The 9,495-nt window shown below is 33.1% G+C and overlaps 1 protein-coding gene across 2 annotated transcripts in view; it reads right to left on the bottom strand.

Moving 5' to 3' along the window:
• The window catches only part of LOC107628867 (jasmonate O-methyltransferase-like), a 35,295-nt gene that overhangs the window by 2,647 nt on the left and 23,153 nt on the right, over window positions 1-9,495 (bottom strand). The window lies entirely within an intron of this gene.

Genomic DNA, 9,495 nt, shown 5'->3' with positions numbered 1-9,495 from the left:
TTTGTTAAAATTAAATTGATATATATATATATATATATAAGAATGTTAATATCTATCATTGTCAATCATGAATCGGCATAAGCAAATTTAAATTCAGAGAATAAAGAGAATATTATGATGATGTTGTGTACCTGAATGATAGAGTTATGAGCATAGCTATTATCTCCCATGCCATGGTTCATGTGGAGGAGTACTTGCTGTGTATCCATTCCTCTTCTTTGATATTATGGTATGGAAGAATAATACGATGAAATAATATAGCCACATATATATAAAAGTTAAAAGGAGAACAGGGAATCAGAATAAAAGCCCAGGGGCGGAGATGACGACATTTTAAGGAGCCCACTCAGATAAAGACGCTTAAAACAACTTTTTTTAAAAATGTTTTCATGTTGTGTTTTAATTAGTTTCTGTATAATTTATTCAGTGTTCCTCATCACATATTATTAAATTTCTCAAAAGATTTTCTTTCCAAAAATAATAAAAAACATTTAATTTAGACTAAAACAAAAAAGATAATAGATTAACTATTAGATTTTTTTTAAAATATTATTTACATAAAAAAATATATCACATTCATCAAAAAAAATATATATATATAACAAGCTCCTATATATATATATGAGCAAAAAAGTCCAACTGTTTTAAAGTAAAATTTTCTTTTAATATTTGATTAAATGTTCTTATATTTAGTACTTTTTTTTTGGCACTTCTTCTTAGTTAAAAATATAATCATTATAATTTTTTAGTTATTATTGCTAGGGGTGTTTACAGATGGGATATAGCTGAAATTTCGATCTAATCCGCACTAAACTCATTAGATCAATTCGATATTCGCACTTTTTATGTTTGGATCAGATATCAAATATAACAATAAAATAAAAAATATTAAAAAAATTTATTTTTATAAAAAAGGTCAATAATTTTTTTTTGTTTACTTTTGTTAACATATTTACTTCTATCTGATTAGAGTGTGGATCCGATTCGATCCAATCCGATCATCTTACAAATCAGATCATATCCTCAATACTGTGGATTTATATGGATATGATCTAATCTATGAACACCCCTAACTACTACTATAGGTTCATTGTTGCAAAAGAATGCTTCTTTTATTATAAACCATTATTAGATCTTAATTACCATTAAAACAACTTAATTATCAACAAAGAGATAATACTTATTGGTCTCTGAAATTATGTTCGTATTTGAATCCATAGTTGTAAAAACCAAACTGGATCGGCTGGTTCGACCGAAAAACTAGTGAACCGGATTAGAACCGAATCCTATTCAGTTTACTCTTTAGACCGTTTAAAGAATAAAACTGGTGTGAACCGGTAAGAACCGGTGCAAACCAGTCTAACCGAACTGGTTTACTTGAAAATTTTTTTAAAATGTCTCCACAAGGTCTCGAATCAAGAACCTTGGAGTAAAAGCAACCTCTACTTGCCACTTAGCCATTGCACTTCTAACTATTATATTTGACAAATACTAATTATATAGTATACATAAATATCTAATTTAATTTAATTTTTGTTTTTTCTATTTTTAAAATTAATTTTATGTTTTTAACTATTTTATATTTTATATTTACGTGAGACCGGTTTTATCGGTTCAACCAGTAATTTATCAGTTGAACCAATAAATCAGTGAACCAGTAGTTTGACCGGTTCGATCACTGGTTCGGTTCTAACAACTATGTTTCAATCTAATTTCAAAAATTTCGATTTACTCAATTTAGTCTCCCAACTTAATAGTTATGACTCACATTGGTTCCTAATCTTATTTTTGTCACTGTCTCACAAAATCGTTAATAACATGCTGAGATGGACTAACGACTGTTACATTATACATTCTAGCGACTGTTTGATGTGACAATTGAAAATTTTTTACCTTATTTTTTTTCAACTAAACACTTAAAACCCTAATATGAGTCACGGATACCTAAGTTAAAAAATCAAACTAAGTAAATTGAAACTTTAAAAATCAGATTAAAACTCGAATATAACTTCAAAACAGAATTTTAACTTATGTAGTGATTAATTTAAATGATAATCAAATAAATCAAAATTCAACATAATTTTTATCAATGTTTTCAAATTCGAAATTTCTATACCAAAATTAACTAGGATTTTTCTTTAAATTAAAAATTTAATGAAATTGTGACTTTAATTATCTTAACTAATGTCCTAATCTTTATCTGAGTGGCCTCCTTTAATTATTTATTGTTTTTGGTATATATTGACCCATTTTAATTATTTAAAAGAGCCACCAACATATCGCCACTCAAATAAAGACGATAAAACATCTTTTTCTAAAGGTTTTGAATGGCCACATGTTAAAAGTGTGACCTACAATAAAAACATAACCTATGAATGAAAATGAAACGATAAATAAATTAGAAAGAACAAGAGAGATAATCCAAATTATGGGATGTACGTTAAAAAAAACCAAAATGTGGTTAATTAATTAAAAAATTATAATCATATTTTAGTTAGCCAATTTAAAAAAATATTTAAAAATTATATCTATATTTTTTAAAATTGGTTAACTAAAATCAAATTAAAAAAAATCAATTTTTAACCGGTTAACCAAAACTAAAATTAGAAAAATTCTAATTTCAAAAGATACGCTTCAAATCTTCTGTCACAGTAAATTTTAGAAGGTTAGATTTAATATGGTGTTTGTATAATTTTTTGGAGTGTTTGAAAATGTTCTAGATGGTTCCAGAACGTTCTAGAATATCCTAGAAGGTCTCGGAATATCTTAGAAAGTTTTAAATGACTCTAGAAGGTCATAAAGTATTCTAGAAGAGTTTTGATGTATATAGAAGTATGAAGAGTAGTATGAAATAATCTAGAAGTATTTAGAAAGCTGTGGTAGGGTAGATATTTGTAATGAAGGTTCTGGATGATTAATCTGGACTGCTAATTAGATTTAATTCTAACCATTCATTAAGGAGGTGGATGGCTATAAATAGGAGGTGAGAGTTAGAGTTTGAGTGTGTAAGTCAACAAACACTTGAGTAATAAAGTGTTCTTTCCACCAAAACTTCCTTTCTCTTGTGTTCTTAGATTTCTTGCTAAATATTGAGGGTTAGGCTAACTTAGTCTTAGTTCAAGAGGTTGAGTAAGTTCGAGTGCCGGCACGGTAGCGTTAAAGTGTGTCCAAGACTGTGACAATTTGCCATCAGAACAAGATTCGAGAGGGAGTGTAACACCCTACCACACAGAGCCTTACGCTTAAATCGTAAAGTAGAGGTGACGAGGTATTACGACCTCTAAAAGTAAAATACGTACATAAATATAGTTAAAAGAAATCATATCTAGGAGCCTTGAAGAATAAGTTAAACAAAAACGAAAACAGAAAAGCGTGTCACACTCGCACGGATAATCGTAAAACGGATAGGCAATATCGAAAGAAGGCTAAAAACATAATATATAGATCAGAGTTCCAAAACACAGATATCAAGTTTCAGACTCGACCTACGAAGCTAAGGCCACCAGAGTATATAATTATATATATTTATACAACCCAAAATATAACTCAAACTATAGAATACCTGTTTCTCCAAGTCAACTTCTAGGAGGGATAAACATAAAATATATACAAAAGAGAATCTATATACATATATACATAACATAAATACAAAATACAACATCCTAAAATAACCAAACTTCGCTTGTACAGGAAACTCCAAACGCTCAGCGAGGTGCCTCTCGACCTGCATATGAAAAACAACAGAAATATGAATAGAATAAGAATCGGGGGTTCTCAGTATGGTAAAGGTGCCCACATAGTTAATATAAAAGATCTTGGGAAAGCCAGAGGCATTCTTAGAACTCCAACACTCAGGTTTCAGCTTAAAGGTCCAACTAAACCAGAAATTAAATAAGTTATCTAAGATTTTCAAGTTCTAAAGATAACTTTAATCTAACGCATCACTTTCTGTCTCCTCCAACTCTCCGAATCACCGGTGGAACAACCCCTCCCCCCCTTCACACCTCCGCCAATAGACGTTTCTCAGAAAATATACACATACAATTCAAGTAAGGAAAACACAGACAGATGTACAATTACAGCAGATAGAACAAGTAACAGATAAGCAAAGTTAAACAGTTAAGCAAACTAAAACAATGCACACTCAAGCAAAACAAACAAATGCATATGATGTATGCCTGTCCTATGGCTGATGAGTCTCATATGTCAGTTATACAACCAACCCGACATGTCCTGGTAGTTAACCATTGGACAGTCCCTCTGTGCGCGCATCTTTAAACTCAAAAATAATATACACAGAGTCAAACTCCAAGCTCAAATATAATATTCTATGTAGTCAAACTCTAAGCTCAATAATATTCTATGGAGTCAAACTCCTTGAGTCAAACTCCAAGCTCAATAATATTTCATGGAGTCAAACTCTAAACTCAAATATAATATAATATTCAAAATCCATATATTTATGCATGCCCATGGGAGAACCCGGGGAGTTAAAGTATCCGGTCACATCTTGCGATAGAGGGTCAACAATTAGTCTTAATGTCATCATCATTCATCAAAAATTCATACTCAAAACTTAATTCATTCTTTTCTAAATAAATCAAATTCAAAATCAAATTATAAAATCCTTAAACCCAAATCCTTCTAAATAACCACTTCAAATGAAGCCTCCAATTTTTCATAAAAACTTCGACAGCATCTTTTCTAAAACTCAGACTTTTGCTACCCTTCAAGGGTCCCAACTCCCAACCACCAAACCAAACACCTCTCAGTCATTCAAATCATTTTCAGTATCATTGGTATTTCAAAATCAAACCACTTCTAATATTAAATCTTTTCTCAAAACCAACCAACTCCAATAGCAAATTATTTACAAAAACCGAACCACACATCATATACCATATACACAATCCATCAATAATTTATTTAGTTCATTCCTATCTTAAGGTCTTCTAACCTAAGTTTTCACGTGACATTAAACATTAATTATGAGAAACCAAAACCATACCTTGGCCGATTCTTCTCTAAGCTCGGAACACCTCAAAAACCTCTCCTTTCACAAGCTCCAAGCTTCCAAACGTCAATTTCTCAAGCCTAATTATCTGAATTTTATTCCAAACTGCCCAATTGAACTCCAAATCAACTAGAACACAATCTATTTCACACAATATTGCTATAATCATCATAGAGTTTACTAACTCAATGATTCATAAGGGTTCAACAGTTTCTTACCCACATTGAGGTGGTATAAAAACCATTGGGTAAATCACACATATAAACCAAATGGAGCTCAAAATTACACAATTCTACTAAAAAAAAGTTTACAAAGATCTACCAGAAAGACAATTTTATGTAATTCGAATCAGCCTGATTCGAATTACTCATTCCAACACTAATTAGAATCAGACCAATTCGAATTACTAGCTAGAGATATACACAAATCAAATTGGTTTATGTAATTCGAAACAGCATGAGTCGATTTATGCATGCATGTGAAGTCCCTACTAATTCGAAATAAGCTGTTTTGATTTAACCCCTGGTTTTGTTCTTATATAATTCGAATGGGGCTGATTCGAATTACTATGCATCGAGCTATTACAAATTTTTACAGTACCCCTAACATTTTTTAAGTCATTTTTTAAAATTATTTTGTATGGAATAAAATCTTTTTGTGGTATAATTTAAATAAATTTATTAAAAAATTTTATTAAAAAATAAATTTACTCAATTTTTAAATATAATAATATCTATTTCCGCCACCAATCCTCTTTGGCTAATTTTTTTTACATTGATTAAATATATGTGTAATACATTGTTATTGGAAGATTAGGTATTTTTCTTTGATATGGTATTTTTTTATTGGTATTTGTTCAAATCGAAAGGTCCGATTTGTTTAAAAAAAATAAACTACAAATCGGAGGGTCCGATTTATTTGAAGAAAAAATAAACTATAAATCGGAGGGTCCGATTTATATTTAAAAAAAAAATCGAACGGTCTGATTTCAATATTAAAAATTTTTTTATTTTCGAAAACACAAATCGAAACGTCCGATTTGTCTTAACCATAGCAAGGTAAAGCACCTCTCTTCTCATACCATTTTGAGATACACTCTTCTCTCTCACACACAAAAAAGAATTCGCGATCCTCTTTCCCCAACCTTCCCCAAAACCCAACATTTAGCAGTTTCAGAAAAACCAAAGAAAGAAACGAAGGAAAGAAAGAGGAAAACGGGGAAGGGCTAATCTGAGAGGGAGGAAGAGAGTGCCGGGGAGGAGCCGCCGCCACACCACTGCCGTGCTGTTCAAGACTGTGTCCCGCTCGCTGCCACGCCGTGCTCAGTGTCGTCGTCATCGTCCGCTGTTGCACCACGCCTCGCCATCGTAGCCGTGTCGTCGACACGCACAAGAGGAGGAGAAGGGGAGCGACGGGGAGAAGAGGAAGGGATGGCGCCATGACTGGGCTCGCCGCCATTGCGTCCCAGGAGCTTCCAGTTCCGTTGCCGCGCCACTGAGATCTTCCATTGGTAAGGGTTTTCGAGTTTGGTTTACCTTTGTTTGAGATTCCGGAAACCTTATTGTCTCTGTGTGTTGGTTTCAGTCACCGTCGAGCAAAGCCACCATGGAGAACCGTCGCCGTCACCGAAGCTTTTGTCGTTGTCAGAAGCTGCTTCGCCGCTGTTTGGGTCACCGAAAATGTGGCCGTGATCACCGAAACCACCATCGGAGTATCGCTATTCAGTACAGTCGTTCTTCCTTGTCTAGGTAAGCGTCTCATTCCGAAACCTTTGAAATTGGTATTTTCTGTTTTAAATTATTGAGGATCTGAGGTTTTGGTGTCATAGGATCGAGTTCTGGGTCTGGCATGCTGAGTTCTATGATTGTGGCATACGACATCAAGCTGCTGCGTTGTCACCGGAGCTGCCACTGCTCTATTTTCTTGCTTATTTGTAAGTACAGTAAGCTGTTCCTCATCCCAAACCTCTATAGTTGCTATTCTGTTATATGTTTCTAAGGTCCTTGCAACGTTAATGCTTTAGGTTTGAGTTTAGTTCTTATGTGCCGTGATTAACGTTGTTGTGGTTGCGGCTGTCGCGGATTACGCGCTAAGAGGGAAGGTTTCCTTGACGCATTTGGTTTTCGGGTCTCGGCTTGTTGAGGTAGGGGTTTTCTTAAAATTTATTTTATCATTATAGAGTTGTTATAAATAGATATTAATGTGAGAAATATATGTCTGTGATTATTTGGGGTGGCAACGGGGTGGGTAGGGGCGGATTTTTGCTCTACCCGACCTCGCCCCGCCGTACAACAACCTGCATAAAACCCGCTCCGCTTTTACCCGTGGGTAGTAAAACGTTGAATAAACCCGACCCTGCCCCGCCCCGCCCAAGAACCCGCACCGCTAAAAACCCGCCCCAGTGCGGGTAGGGGCGGGGTGGATACCCGCGAGTTCGGGTGGTATTGCCATCCCTAGTGATTATGATTGTCTTATAAATGAGGTTATTTGCTGGACTGAATGATTGATTGCTTGAGTGGTGTGATTGTTGAAAAGAAATTAGTTTGAAAAGTTATTTAGTTAATTATTAGGAAAAGTGGTTTTTCTTGGTTTTGAAGTTATTTTAATAATATAAATGAATCAGCTTTGAAAATGATTCGAGATATGGAAATGAATTAACTTTGGAAGCGGTTTAACTTTGAATTAGTTTGATTTTATAAATAATTTAATATTTGAGCTGGTTTAGTTTTGAAAAAGATTTATTATTGAAAATGGTTGGATTTGAAAACAATTTAATATTAGAACTGGTTGAATTTTGAAAAATGATTGAGATTTGAAAATGGTTGAGAAAGGGTTTGAGAAATGTTTGGATGGGACCTAAAAAGGGTAGCAGAGTCCGAATTTTAGAGGAGATGCTGTCGAAATTTTATAAAATTGGAAGTTTCGCCTAAAGTAATTATTTGAAAAGATTTAGTTTTTAAACATTATATGTTTTAAGATTGATTTATTTAGAAAAGAAAGAATTATGTTTTGGATTGGGATTGTTGATTAATATAATGAAAAGAAGGATGATGAGGATTGACTTTGAAATATGATTTTTGAATGAATTTGGAAATGGGATATGGATTGACGAATGATGATGATATTGAGAATGACTTAGATATTGATGAATGATGAATGAATTATTCATATGGCTTATGAATTTGAATTATCCGAGACACGAATTTTTCTGGGTAGACGCAGTGGCTTGCCACCACTTGTTCCACGTTGAAACTCGATACTCTGTTGACCCTACGATGTAAGAGTAACCGGGCACTTATAAATTTTTGGGAATGTTAACCCCCATTGAGCAATATTGATCTTGAGAAAAAAAACTATGCATAGACTCTTGGGGATGCACGTCGAGGGACAGTTTAAGGTTTTCGGACTTGTCGGGTTGGCTGGATAACCGACAGATGAGCTCATTAGCCATAGGACATGCATACATCATATGCATTTTTATGCTTTGCTTGGGTTTGAATTTATTTTGGCTTGCCTAATTGTTAAACTGTTCTTAACTGCTATCTAAACTATTTACTATAAATGCTACCTAAACCTGTGCTTTTCTTGTCTGTTTTGCCTGTGTTTATCCTGGTGTGCTACTTTTGAGAATGAGCTTTGGTGTTGAATTGATGATTGTGTTGATTGATGGCGTGATTAGTTTCTGATTAAGATTTTCTTATAAGAAAAGAAAGGTTTTGGATTTCTGAAAGATTAAACATCGTTTCTTTGAAAAGGTTTTGAACGATTAGCTATTGGGTTTTAAAAGATTCATAAGGCAATGATAACACTGAGCTTGAAAACAGTTTTCTTATTAAATATCTTCTTATGACAATTCTGAAACTTTGTGGTGAGACCGTGTGGTTAGGTTCTTACCCCCTACAGCTTTACCTTTTCAGGAAATCGGATGAAGGAGTATTATGAAGAGTTATACTGCGTTTTGGTTTATATGATGTTGTATTAATTAGATTATTTTTCTTCCGTCGTCTTTGTTATTACAATTATGTAAGAGGGATAGGAGTTGTGTGTTTTATATGTATATTATATTATAAGCTATTATGTAGAAAATCTTGTATATGAATCTATGCCTATTTATTTTTTTAAGATGAAGTATTTATTTCTAATTTTCAAAGAAATTAGCGATACGGTGTCAAGTAACAGGCTGCTATTTTAATATTAAGTATATAAAGTAGTCGTAATACTTCTTGTTATTAGAGTGGCGCAGCCAGAAGCGTGACATTCTGGTAGTGAGGGTGTTACACTATACAATACTCTTCCGCCCATTCTTGATAATTCATGAATATTATGAAAAAGTCTCATAATTAAATAGTTTGTTAGCTTATTTTTTTCTTTTTAAATGGTTTTGTGTGGAATAAGATAATTCTTTTAAATTTTTAAATTATTATTGATTATGTAGAGTATTTTATTTAAAATTTGAGTACATACTTGAATATTTGCATTTA

This window comes from Arachis ipaensis, chromosome B03 (genome assembly GCF_000816755.2).
Source record: "Arachis ipaensis cultivar K30076 chromosome B03, Araip1.1, whole genome shotgun sequence".
Classification (NCBI taxonomy): Eukaryota; Viridiplantae; Streptophyta; class Magnoliopsida; order Fabales; family Fabaceae; genus Arachis; species Arachis ipaensis.
The sequence above is the reverse complement of the archived record's forward strand: the minus strand, read 5'-3'. Positions and strand labels throughout refer to the sequence as shown.